We start from the raw sequence: 15286 nt of genomic DNA on the forward strand, positions 1-15286 counted from the left end.
GTTTCGACATACATGGAAATCTCGCTAATTTTGTGATGAGAATCTCGCTTTATAAGGGAATATCACTAATTTTGTAGAGTCTTGACATACATAAGTCGAAACTTCAACCCTCGACAAGGAAGATAAGTGGGTGAAGCAGATTGTAAGAGAGAACGAGATTGAAGGAGAGAGCGGCCATGACTAATGCTCTTTACACAATCAGGATAAGCTTAGTCTAATTAATCCTATGCAATCATCCCATATCCTCAACATTTCTCATACATACATTGTTAAAAGATTTTAATTAGTTTAACCATAAGAACTATCACAAGAATTATCATTAATGGATGTTATGTTATCATTAATTAGTACACTTTGAATTAATTCAAGATGTTACATATCTGTAAGGTAAAATGTTTAAACTTCCATCTTTTATATAATTAAACTAAAAACAAAAGTTTAGTTATGCAAGTTACCACGCTCAAGAATGGACTTTCATCTAATGTGATTTACATACAAACAAAATAACCAAAATTCTGAGAAAATAATGATAAATCCTCTCAGTAGGCAACAACTGAGATAAATTCAATGATCGAATAAAATAGTGAAAGATTGATTCTCAGATATGGGTTTGTATATTATTTCCATTGGAGCTTCCATTCTCAGATATTGTAAGAGAGAGCGAGATTGAAGAAGAGAGCGAGATTGTAGAAGAGAGCGAGATTAAGAGTATCTCACTGAACATCTCGCTCTCTCAATCTCGTTCTCTCCTACAATCTCGTTGAATATCTCGCTCTCTCAATCTCGCTCTCTCCTATTGTATATTCAATTTTTTTATATTATAAAGTTGTACATTATTTTTTTAATTAAATTGTACATTATTCTTTTAATTAAGTTGTATATTGTTCTTTTAATTAACTTGTACATTATTCTTTTAATTAACTTGTACATAACTTTTAATTAAGTTGTACATTATTATTCTAATTAAGGTGTACATTATTCTTTTAATTAAGTTGTACATTATTCTTCTGATTAAGTTGTACATTATTCTTCTAATTAAGTTGTACATTATTCTTTTAATTAAGTTGTACATTATTCGTTAAATTGAGAAACAAATATTTTTTTAATTGAAAAATATATATATATATATATATATATATATTTCAAATCATGGCTTTAAACCCAAGACCTGTTGATTCCGATGTTTTGTACGACCAGTCCATTCATCGATCATTTGTTGTATGACGAGATTGTACTACTAGAGAATTATCTTGTAGGCGTCGAGAGGCAGTTCTCCAGCGCACTATCCCGCTCCACCCTCAAATACTATCGCTACTGCGCACATCTAGATTCTATGGGGTTGCTAGATTAGTATTTATTCAGTTGGACTAACATCTGATCACAGCCTTGGTCGAGAGATGGAGGCCCAAGACGCATACATTCCATATGTCTGTTGGAAAGTGCACTATCACTCTACAAGACATAGAAGTGTTGTTGGGATTACCTATTGACAGTGAGCCGATCATCGGAGTGATGTACGATGACTGGTTAGAAGCTTGTCACCTGTACCTCGGTGCGACCCCACGTGCCGACAAGATTAAGGATCGATGTTAAGTTTAATATGGTTAGGAACACAATTTTGTCAGCTCACAGATGATGCAGACGAGGAAACCGTCATAAGATATACAAAAGCATATATATACTATAAATAGTGGGTGGAAGCTTGTTTTCAGATAAATCAAGCCATTTTGTTCACTTGATGTTCCTGCCACTGTTAGCTAACCTCTATGATGTGGGGCGGTATTCGTGGGGTGGAGCACGCTTGGCATGGTTGTATAGATAACTATGCAAAGCAACAATACATGAGGTTCGAGAGATAGTTGGGCCTTGGGAGCGATTTCCAACCATGGCTCCACAGCTACATGTTAATGACGCTCAGTTAATTGGACGAGCCTACGGTTCTCGGTATGTTGTTTTAATTCAATTTAATTTTTATATCACTGATCTAGTTAATTTAAATTATAAATTATCAATTTAAAAATTTAGGTGGAGAGACAAATTTTGTGTGACTAGGACAACCACACATGTAGTCAACCAGTATAGATACATGTTTGATCTACTTCAACCTGAACAGGTACATTACACTGAATCTAATTGATTATTTTATACACATTTTTATTGTATTTGTCTTTAATATTCTTTAATATAATATTTTGTGTTTCAGGTTATTTGGGAGCCGTACAAAATTATTATGTATATTTTGCCTAATTTTTATTCGAATGGTCAAAACATATGGCGGACGATGAGTCCTCTCATATGTTTTCACATTAGTGAGTGGCATCTACCTGACAGGATGATGAGACAATTCGGTTTTCAGCAGGATGTCCCATCACCTTGTAATACTGAACCCGTACTGCATGATATTGACCTAAAGACTGGAGATTGGTCTGGAAAAATTGCACATTTGGTAGTGTGATGGCACTATCGTGCAAGGTTTATTGCAGTGGGGGGTTTTTCTTGAACAGTTTGACACAGATGTCACTCCAGAATATATTCATTGGTATAATAATATCACAAGGCGCTACGTCACTCGTTCGGGAGCAGCTGTGGATCATCTGATAAATGAATATTATCTAATTATTTTTAATTTAAAATTATTTTAAATATTGTCTAATTGTTTTATAATTCACAGAGATCGAACAACCGTAGACTCCGTGAGGTTGCGAATGATCCGAACCAGGTTCTTGTTATATGTAGTGACAACCAAAGCTATATGGAGTAAATTCATTATATGTACGATATACCTATTGTTCCTCCACCAGCTCCTAGACGTAGAGGACTTGTTCGGGAAGAGGATGAGTTTGATGAGGTTAGTCGGATGAACTGATTATGTTAATCCGATGATGATTATGCCAACATTTGGTTCAGGACATTATGACTCAGAGGTTGGTCCTTCGTCTTCATACGTGCATGGACATAGCTGGGGTCGTGGAGAGCATAATGAATATTTATATTATGAAACACCTACAGAGGTACCAGAGCAACATCGAGAAGAACCCGAGTAACCTCAGGTTCGAAGTCGACGACGACAACCAGCTCGAAATCGACGACGTCCGCCTTGTGGGACACATTGATTTTTGTAATTATTTTTATATAAATGAGACATTTAATTTACATTTTTTAAAATTTTTATGAGATATTATTTTTTTAATTTATTCTTTTTATATATTATGAATAGTAATTATTTTGATATAGAAGCTTTTAAATGTCGCTGACATAGATAATAACATCAGATAGTCTAAATCTAAAAAGTTAGGTTAAAAAAACTTCAATATTCAAATTTACATATTTTAGATAATAATTTGGGGACATAATAAATCAAATCAACACTCAAAATCTTCACATGCAAATCTATAAATAAGACTAATTGATATAAAGAACAGAAATTTTAATCACAGTAGTGAGGTCAATAGTTTAAAAGATTTTACAATAATGATCTTGGATTTTTTTTGTACATTTGGTACCAAGATTTTGATGGAGTTTTTTTTTTTCTTTTAATTATAAAAAAAAAAAATTTTTTTTTTTTTTTTTTTTTATAAATAAAAAAAAAAAAAGAAAGAAAGAAAGAAGAAGGTGGAATGGGGAATTAAATAAAGAAAAAAAAAATTGTACGGATATCTCACTCTCGCTAACATCTCGCTCTCGTTCTCAGGATCTCGCTCTCGCTCTCGCTCTCGTTCTCATGATCTGCTCACACTCTCTCAAATCTCACTCTCTCTTACTCTTCCCTCTTTTGTTCTCTCCCAATACAAAATTATTTATAACACATTAAATAATTATGAGTATTATGATGAAGGTCTTTCGTTCTCTCCACATCAAATCACTTGAGATGAAAAAACTATCTTTCATAAAGTTTCAAAAAAAAAAAGACCAAAAAAGAAAAAAACTGGAAACTCCCAAGTTAGAAGCTTCATGCCAGATATGCACCAATGAATGGGTTAGAAAGAATAACATATCAAGCTGGAAACTCCCAAGTTAAAAAAAAAAAAAAAAAACTAGAAACTCTCGCTCTCTCTCAATATCTCACACTCTCTCTCTTACTCTTCCCTCTTTCGTTCTCTCCCAATACAAAATTATTTTTAACACATCAAATAATTATGATGTTATGAGGAAGGTCTCCGGAATGAGAAAGGTCTTTTGTTCTCTCCACATCAAATAATTATGAGGAAGGTCTCCAAAATGATAATTAAACAGACTCAATAATAATGTTAGGGCAAGGTCGAGGGTTCAAAGTTCGACGTACAAAAAATACGAAAGGGGAAGGTCGAGGATTCAAAATTCGACCTATTTTCAACACTCGACTTATTTAAAAAAAAAAACAACAATATTTTTACAAATAGTTTGAAAACAACAATATTTTCCTAAATAGTTTCTAAAAGGACAATATCCTTTTAATTTTCCCTAAAAAATACTATTAGAGTTTAATGAACAAAAATTATATTTATATTTAATTTATAGAATCAAATGTGACAGTTTTTTTATAAATTTAATAGATTAATTAATTAAACAATAAGTATTGTTCAATATAGGATAATTGTTTTTAAGATTGTTTTCAAATATAGAAAAATGAACCAAAATATCTACAAATATAGCAACATTCTACTGTCTATTTGCGATAGACCGTGATAAACTACTATTTGTATCCATTTGTGTCGTGATAGACACATATAGTAGTTTGTCGCGATCTATCACAAATAAACTATGATATTTTGTTATATTTGTAAGTATTTCCAACAGTTTAATCATTTAAACTAAGTTTTCATTTTTTAAAATGATAAAATTGCTGAAATTGTTTTCAAGTATAGTAAAATGTCATTGTCTATCAGCTATAGACCGCGATAGACATCTATCGGACTTATAGACTCTACTGCGGTTTATCACTAATAGATAGTTACATTTTGCTATATTTATAAATAAGTTGATCCATTCTTCTTTATTTGTAAACATACCCTCAATATATTAATAAAAATTGATTAATTAAGAATCAACAATAATTTTAATTATAAATACTTGAAAATTGTGTAATTTATCATTTAAGTTAACCAATTAATATACCTAATGTTATATTAATTATAATCTAATACTTAATTATTTTTTTATTAATTAAGGTAATTTCAATTTCAATTAAATAATATAAGAAAATATATTTTAATAAACAATATATTACATACAAAAGGAGAAAATGGGATAAAAGTATGATATGTTGATAAAGAAAATATTAATACACGATACTGTTTTTTTAATATAAATATGATGTGTTAATAATGAGTGAAATAATAAAAATTAATCATAATGAATAATTGATCAATTCTAAATAATCAATATTAATCATATATTTCTAGTGAATGATCAAATTAAAATTAATCTCAAGAAATAGCTGTTTGATTATTAAAAAAAAATCAATAAGTAATAAATTATTATTATTAAAAAATATTTGTACTAACTCTACTTAAATAATCATTGTTTATTAATTAAATATCTTTAAGATACGGTTAGCTAATTAATTAACAATTTAGAAGAAATTTTTACAAATATAAAAAATGTCAAACTATTTACAAAAATAGTAAAAAAGGCATCAATGGATATTGAAAGATTTCGATCAACATCTAGTGATAGATAGAGATATCTATTTTTCCCATGGTTCTGAATGGAGGGGGATTGCCTGAGGGAATTCCCCGTGAGCTAGGGATGGAAAATGCATTCCCCGTCCCTACCCCAACCCCGTTTCCCGTTCCTCCCTCAGTTAGCCTTTATTTATTTATTTAGAATAATGATTTAATGTTATATTATTATCATTATTATTATTATTATTATTATATAAACATTACATTTAAATTTCAAGTTTGATTGTTTATTTGTCAAGATAATAAATATGTTTAAATTGAATATTTAAATTTATATTATATATATAAATAATTTTATTTATATTTATTTATTTCTAATAAAAGGTTGGTTGGTTTTTTAGACCAAAATTTGAGTAATTTATCTTTAAATTCAAATTGTCATGTAAAACTAACCATGATAAACAATTTTAGTGATAGAGTTGATTATTCAATTAAAATTTGCTCACATTAGTAATTTAAATCAGTTTTTTTTTTTTAAAAAAAACTAACGGAAAAATTTTTTTCGCAGAGGACTCAATCCCCACAAATTCCCATGTGGAAAATCCTCGCCTTGGTCCCTGTGGAGACTTTAGGGAATGACATCCTAGCCTTGCCCCGTGGATATCTCTAATGATAGATTTCTATCAATTTTCTATCACTGACACTCATAAACTTCTATAAGCCTCTATTAGCCTCCCCCAAAGAAAATTGAAAATTTATTATTTTGTATAAATAGTTTCTCATATTTTTCTATTTTTGAAAATCCCCAAATTTATGTAAATAAAGTACTTGCATCCATTTAATAATTTTTTATTATAAAAATAAATTAAGTAAACATTTTAATAAATTATTATTTAATTATTAAAATAAATATTCGTATAATTTTGTTAAATTAATATTAATTAATTAACCAATTTAAAATTGAACTATATATGAAATGAAAAACAAAAGAAGGAAAAAAAATATTGTTTATGGAAAAAGATGATATCTGAGAATTGTATATTGTAAACTGTGAAACAAATATGACTTTTGGATATTTGTATCAATTCTCATCTAGAAAATTCTCAAATCATAAGACCTCTTCCTAACAATGATTTAAATGAAAATTTTAGTTATTTTTAGTGTTTGGTTGAAAAATGGTTAAGGACATGTTTAAGAGTAATTATAAAATGTTAAAATCACTTTTGTTATTTTTAAAATCATTCTTAAATATGTTTTTATCCTTTAAAATCAATTTTGAGATAATATGAAAATTATATTTAAAAATATAAAATTAAATATTAACTCAATTTTAAGTGATTAGAGTTGAAATGATTTTATAACCGACAAAAATATTTCTAACAATTTCATAATACCGTGAAATATGTACTAATGAAATCATTTTTAAATATACGTTGATTTTTCTTTACCTCATTTTACACTAAATTTTCGTTTTTATGCTTGAAATTTATTAAATGCTTACCAAATCACGTTGATCTATTAAATGCTTTTATACTTATATATGTATAAAATAAATGATAGTTTTAAAGGATAAAACTAGAAATTAAAAAGTGACAACTAAATTTAGGAAAATCTCAAAGGGCATGTCTATGAGTGATGGTAAAATGAGTGATTAATAATAATAATAATAAGATTTAAGTACCATTGATTTTAGTAGGAACTAGTTTTTAGAAAATGTGTAAAATAGATGTGTTTAAAAGTGATTTTGATAGATTTAAGGTGTGTTTATAACATATTTTTAAACGTTTAATTTAAAAAAATAAATCATTTTGGAAGAAATTGAAGTGTTTGACAACCACTCAAAACAAAATTTCAAATGTATTTTAATAAGTTTTTATCAAAAGTGTTTAAATAAAAATAAGTCTTTTGAGAAATATTTTTCTTCTGAAGTCAATTCAACCAGGTCTTTAGGGTGTGGTTAGAATAAATTTTCAAGTGTTTAATTTAAAAAAAAAAAAAAAAAAAGTCATTTTTTGAAGAAATTAGAGTGTTTTGCAATCTCTCATAATAGTTTTTTAAATGTATTTTCAACCATTTTTGTCATAAGTGTTTAAATAAAAATATTTTTTTTTTAGAAAACATATTTTTCTCAAGTCAATCTAAATGGGTCCTTAATCAAAATTATTCTACGAAATATAAAAATCGGTTAAGAATCTCACATAATCACTTTTTAACCCTTCTAAAATTAATCTCAAAATACCCTAAACCTTAACACACAAATACGATGGCCATAGTTTCTATTTCGTCGTTATGGTGTTAAAAATTAAGATTTAATTCATGTAGTTTGAGCAAGTTTTTTTTCCCTTTTAGAAGGGAGTAATTGAAGTTTTTTCAAATTGACATTTGATTTAGTTGAATCTCACGTATCATCCTTAACACAACTATACTGCCACTTTTTCTTTTTGTAATGAGACAGTAAGTTCCATTTGGTTGGTAATTTTAGATTATTAACATAGCTTTTAAAATAATTTTTAGCAAATATATTTTCATGAAAAAACAAAAAAGAAGATTCGAATGTAAAATAGTATTACATAAATTTTAATCTTCTTAATAGGTCATGTTTAGTAATGAATATTAAGGAGGCGTTAGGATAAAGAGTTAGTTATTATACTCCTAAAGTTACTATAGTTGGGTTATAATAGTTTGTGTTTGGGTATAGATTCTTTTAATTTTGGTTATAATAATATGTGTTTGAGTTGTAAACTATTTTATTTTGAGAATAAAATAGTAAAAAACTATAACAAAGAATAAAAAAAAATGATGAATGTAAAATAGTAAAAGTTGTAACAAATAGTAAATATAGCAAATGAGAGTTTTTGAAATAGTATTGACTATATGGATTGTAAAATAATATTTACGAGGTGATTATTATAATATTAAAAAGTCCTTACCTCAAACACTCCCTAAATAATTATAGTTTAGTTATAAGGACTAAAATAAACATGCTATTGATTAAAAAACATCGATATGCTATTAAAATTTGAATTTATCATTTATAATTTTAAAATGATTATCTAAATTGTTATATGCTTTCTGTTGTTTTCTCTAGATTATCTGTCAAAGGAAAAAAACTGGTATTATTTTAAAAATGGTTGCATGGAACTAATCAAATTGTAATTTTAAAGTTTCGTAGAAAAGATACTAGATATATAAATATAAAATAAATTTTAATTTTCTTGATGGATAAAGTGAGAAATTTAAAAATTTTTAGGAAGTGACATTTGATTTCACAATAATCTCTTTCAAATGTGATAAGAAACATATTTTAAAATGTACATGAACATGTATTTTAAAAGTGAGTTTAACATATTCACTGACAATCAGTTTGATCAAATATAGAAAATAGTTTAGATTCTTTTGTAATCACTTTTAAGATGCTACTAGAATCAACGACATACACCATTTTAATTAACTATATTAGAGTTTAGAGAGGAATAAAAAGTAGTGGGAGATATTAGAATTACTGTTGAATAAAAAAATAGAAGCAAACATGATGAGTAAATGTTGATTTAGCACGGTCTAGCCATACTATAAAGATTCGTCCAAAACTTTAAAATTTCAAGAATAAAATTGATTTTCCCCCTTAAATGAGAGGAACCCAATAGAAAACTAAGCAAAAATCATATGAACTAAAATATATTGAAACTATTATCGAATAATAGAAACTCAATTCTAGTTTAACTAAAAAAATATGCTTCGATGCATGGAGTTTGATCGAGTGGAAACATGTCAGTCATAATGGGAGTTAAGGTATCGTGGATGTTTGGTTTGAATTTTGCGATATCATTTCGATTCGATATAGTCATAATTGAGGAATTAAGGTGTTGTAGACAAAAGTTATGGCAGACGGTTTGTTCGAGGTTGAAAGGTATTAGCATGGTCAAAATTCTCATGTGGTGGTTGAATCATATTCTATGGAGGTGGTCAGATTGTTAAACCTTCAAAAGTTGTGGCAGATGGTTTGTTCGAGGTTGAAAGACATTAGCATGGTCAAAATCCTCCTGTGGTGGTTGAATCAGATTCTATGGAGGTGGTCAGATTGTTAAACCTTCAAGACACTGATTCATGAGAAGTTAATATTTTTGTGAAAGAGGCTATTAGTCTGGACGGTAAATATATATAATTTTTGTAAGGTCTGAAGAGAGGAGAACGAAGCTACTCATAATCTCGTATTTGTGGCTTCTTTTTCTAGGTCTCCTTTGGTAAAAAAAAAAAAAAACTATTTTTCCAGCTTTTGTCCTCTCCCTTATTATGAAGGGTGGTGAAGTGTTGTGGTTTGGCCAAGTGCCTCTTCCGATTTATGTATCCCCATTTCAAGTAAAGAAAAAGTATGTTTCAATTTTGCGATCTAATTTGTGTCACTAAACTTGATAAAGGAAATTAATTTTTTGTCGTAAACTTTATTTATCTTTAAATTTAGATAACTATTGCAACTTTTACCTTATCATAGATTTCTATTTGTAGAATATTATTCTTATGTCTAATCTAAGGATTTCATCTGGATTACATAAATACACTCATTTTTCATTTTAATCCATCATCACCATTATTTACCCAAATATTTCATTGTCACAACAACTTATCACAAAAATCTCGGACAAATTACGTTTGAACCCTCATATCTATTTTGACATATAATAAAAATTCAAAAAATGAAAACAAAATATAAAGAAAAATAATACAGGTATGTTATATATATATATATATATATAAAGAGACATTCCCAAAACTATCAAATGATAAGTCTATTCCATAAATTTTAATGTCTTGTATCTACTTAATTTCCCAACTTTCAAAAGTATCTAATACATTGTTTATAAAATTTTAATTTTGTATTAAATAGGTATTGAATTTCAATGAGTGTGTAATAGATTCTCTATCCTTAAACTTTTAATTTTGTATATAATAGATTGCTAAATTCTAAATTATGTGTCTGATAGGTTATTGACCTAGTCAAAATTTTTAATATTCACATATCTACTAGATATAATATTGAAAGTTTGGGATTCTATTAAACATAAAATTTTAATTTACATCTAATAGATCGATTAATTCTTAATTATCATTATTTTTAACATGTGAAAATTTTACCAAACACAAAATTAGTTCATAGACTTATTATATATTTTTTATAATACAAAGATATATTAGACACTTTTAAAAGTTTTCCGATACAAATTTCAAAGTTGAATGACAAACTTGTAATTTAATCTAATGAAAATAATGATCTTGAAAGAACTTATAGGGCACAATTTCAATCTCAGTTAAAAATGATGGGTTTAGAAATACAATTTCTTCATCCGTCTTATATTTATATGACATTTTTATTAGAACTATATAATATAAGGGAGATTTTCAAAAATAAGAAAATAAGAGAAACTATTTATATAAGATAGTAAAATGTAATCTTTTTTACAAAGATTGATAGAAGTTTATAATTAATACTATGTGATAGACGTTGATTTTCGTAAAATAGTTTGATAATTTTTTTATGAATTAAAACTTTTCTAATATAATATTATGATATTACTTCAGACTTAGGAACAATTATTTTAAAACATAAAATTCTCGATCACAATTTTCCAACACATTTTTCAAAACCTAACGTTGGAAAAAAATCTCAATCAAATATACCCATTTTTTTTGTTTGTATCTATCTCTTTCTAGAAATTAGTAAATGTATACATGCAAATTATACCCATAAAGACGCCAAAATGTATGTGTCAATTATTTGGTTCTCTAAAGTTGACTTGGATAAGCCTTTCGATGTGGAAACATGTGCATGATTAGCTACACCTACTTGAGCTTTTGTATTTTTCCTTTAAAAAATTAAAAGAAAATGTTATTTGTATTTTTGTTCCAAATCTTTTCATGGTAGGTGGATTGGTTTTCTACTATTGATTTAATTAAAGATTGACCAAATTATAAAATTATAAAAATATCCTCAAAACTTTGTACTTTAGGCTAAAAATATTTTTAATTTTCAAAAGTTAAAAAAATATCTTCGAACTAAAATTTTTTTTTAAAAAATACCTTTACAGTTAATATATGAACAAAAATCGTTAATATTTTGTTGAAAAAATAACTATAAATTAAAAAAATAATAATAAGTTTAAAATTGCTCCTACCGTTTGTATGATGATAAATTTGTCTAAAGTTTTATTGAGTTAAAAAATAATCAATTTTAAAACAAATTATATAGATATTCCTCTCTTTTCCATATAGATACTCTTATTTTTCTCTTAATTTTCCATTTTTACACCTATTTTATTTATTTTTTAAAAAACAATGTTATTTTAATATTATTAACAAAAATAGGGTTGGGTTGAAAATATTGACAAAAATAGGTTTTGACATTGTGTACCTGGTACACGACTTCTTTCAAAGCCCGTGAAGTGGCAGTGACCTGGTGCGCAAACTGTCCATATGGACAGTTGTTGACCACGTAATCGTGGATAGGTCCACGATTACTTAAGTCGGGTACCGTGGTCCCAACAAACCCACGACCCCTCCATTTCCTCCATTCGAAACTTTTCATCTTCCTTCCTCTCTCACAGTCGTGCCGCCTCCTCCTCCCCACCGTCTCCGATCTTCTTGTTGTTGCCGTCATCCTACTCCGCCGTCGTAAGCCGATCTACCACTTGCCTTAGGTAAAAGTTTTATTTATTTATTTATTTTCAAAGTTTGTATATTTGGGCTATTCCAATATGTGAAATTTCTTCCATAGTCTACTATTTTTGTTTTCATTTGGACTGATTTGAGTATATGATTCATATTTTATTTGGGCGTATTTAAGTGTATGATTCATAGATTTTCATTTGAGTTGATTCATAGATTTTTGTTTTTTTTAATTTGGATTGATTCATAGATCTATCTATATTATTATTATTATTATTATTTGGGCTAATTTAAGAAAAATATTTAGATTGTTTAAAATTTTATTTTTATGTAATGTAACTTTTATTTTTTCGGGCCATTGATGACTTTGTTTAATGAAAATTTATTTTTATGTAATGGAACTCTATTTGTTAATGTAATTTGAACTTTGTAGGTAATGGAGTCCGATCCTTCTAATCTTGTGTAACTATATCAACAAAATACCCATAGTTCACAATCAATATGGGATAGTTTTTCTACCATAGTTTTGGATTGTCGGAGAAAGGAGACATTTGCACAACATACTATCCCATTTGATCCACGAATTACTCCTTACGTTGAGTAGGCTGGTTTTCTTGGGTTGCACGAATTGGATTTATCCAACTTGATTGACACCTCATTACTAATTTAGTAGAGCGTTGGAGACAAAAAAACCCATACATTTCATTTGCCTTGTAGGGAATGTACAATTACATTGTAGGATGTTGCTATTCAGTTTGGGTTACAAGTGGATGAAGAACCTTTGACAGGTTTATTACAATATGATTGGAAAACTGTTTGTGACGAGTTCTTGGGCGTTCTACTAAATGATTTGAAAAGCTCAAGATTGAGTATCCCGTAGTTAATGTCCCAATTCCTAGAATTGCCTCCTGATGCCGATGACAACAGCGTACGTAAGTATGCACGAGAATATATTATGCAACTTATTAGAGGATTTTTGTTTGCTGACAAGCCGAATACTCTGGTACATCTTATGTTTCTCCCTCTATTATCTGTTTTCGAGCATGTTGGTACGTACTTGTAGGGTGGTGCTTGTACTTGTTGGTTAACGTAGAAAGTATTATTCAACAAATAAGTCGCCTCAATATTGCTGACATCGATCGAAAATGTGTTCGTTGTAAACGACAACGGCAAGAAGACAAAGCTGATTTAGAGGCACACAAAGACAACCCCCATGGGGTAAGCACCAGGGGGTCGTCTTTAAACTTCAAACTTTTATTTTGAAATTAAATAACTAATTTCTCTTTTATCTATTTTTGTATTTGTAGAGAGATGTACAACTTAGTCAAGTCAAAATTTTATTTTTAATATGGGTGTAGACTAATTAAGTTTTCATTGCATATTAGATACATGATTAAGTTTAATAATGAATAAATTTGTTAGTTAAGATTTTTTTTTTTTTAAAAAAGGTCAAAATTGAGGAAAAAAAAACAAAGGCAAATCATGGACCCGATCCACAAGTTTGTATCTTGACCAGTCCATCGATATGACACTGACTAGTTTAAAAGTTAATCGTGTATGAGGTACACGATTATCATCCAAAAAAAACAATCCTATTTTTTCTAATACTTTCCATTCCCACCTATTTTTGAACAAAAATTTCCTATCTACCCCATTTTTGTCATTAGTTTGAGAAACCCCTATAATCTTGAACTTACCCCAATTTTCTCAGTAACACACACACACACACACACAAAAAAAAAAAAAATCAAAATTTTAAGTTAAAACATAAAATCTCACAAATTTCCAATATCAAAACCTCCCCTTAATACATACTAAAACGATAAATAGTCAAATCAAAAAAATATTGACTATTAACACATTCAACGACTAACACATAAATTTGTTAAAATATTAAGTCCTAAAATCCTTTCGTGTTTCCATTATTCTCTTCATTCTTATTATTGTCTATATGCCTTAAGTGAAGTGTTAAGTTTTATTTATTCTTATTATTGTCCATTCACCCGTGTACTATGAGTTGGGATTTGGTTTGATTCAAATAAATGACAAATTTATGTTTAGGTTGGTTCATGGGTTCACCTAAAATAACCCAAATCAAACCCAAACTAACTTTAACTTATTATTAATATTAAAAAGTATTTTATTTTATTTTATTTATTTTTTTACTTCCAATACAAAATTATGTGTAGGATGTAATGATAATACTAGAGGTTGAATATGGTTGTCGCAAATTTTAACCTTAAAACTCTAATTCCAATTTATCTAAATGTCGCAACTAACTTGAATTTTAATTTAAGAAATTAACATCAAGTAACCAAGTTAAATTAGTAGTCAATATCGCAACTATGCAAAGTAACAAATCAATTTAACACGCAAACTAAAAATTTGAAAAGAAACTATAAGTACAAAAATAAAAGGAGTTTAGGGAAAAGAAACATCGAAATTTATAGTGATTCGACAATTTGTCGATATCCACTCTCTAAGACTTCTTATTGGGTATCTTACTGAGAAAAGTTCTCTTGTTGATGAGAACAAAACCTAGATTTTTTTTTTTCACCTAGACTAAAGAGAATCTCATATATTTTTCACGAGTTCAGAATCTAATCAATTTATTTTTTCTCACAATCCAATATGTACCAACACCTTAATACAAAACTTTCAAAAAAAAAAAAAAAAAAACTAAAATTACGAAAAACCTCTAATGACAACAATTTTCTCCCACATATCACATTTGTAAAAATTGAATAGAATGAGAAAAAGATGAACTCTTGAGCACTTGGAGGATGAAGAATGGAAGTAGTAATGGATGGAAATTTTTCTTATTTTTTTCGAGAAGGTGGCTAGAGGATGGAGGAGAATTGATTATAAAATTTGAAGAATTTAACCTCAATCTTGAATATAAGGTAAAAGGAATGGATGGTCGAGGTTAAATGGGGAGCGAAAATGAGAGAGATATCAAAGTACGTTGAAAATCGTCTGTCGTTTTCTTTTTCTATTTCTTTTCATCTCTTCAACAATCCACCACG

This window comes from Benincasa hispida, chromosome 11 (genome assembly GCF_027475165.1).
Source record: "Benincasa hispida cultivar pf3 chromosome 11, pf3_genome.v1.1, whole genome shotgun sequence".
In the NCBI taxonomy this organism is placed as follows: domain Eukaryota; kingdom Viridiplantae; phylum Streptophyta; class Magnoliopsida; order Cucurbitales; family Cucurbitaceae; genus Benincasa; species Benincasa hispida.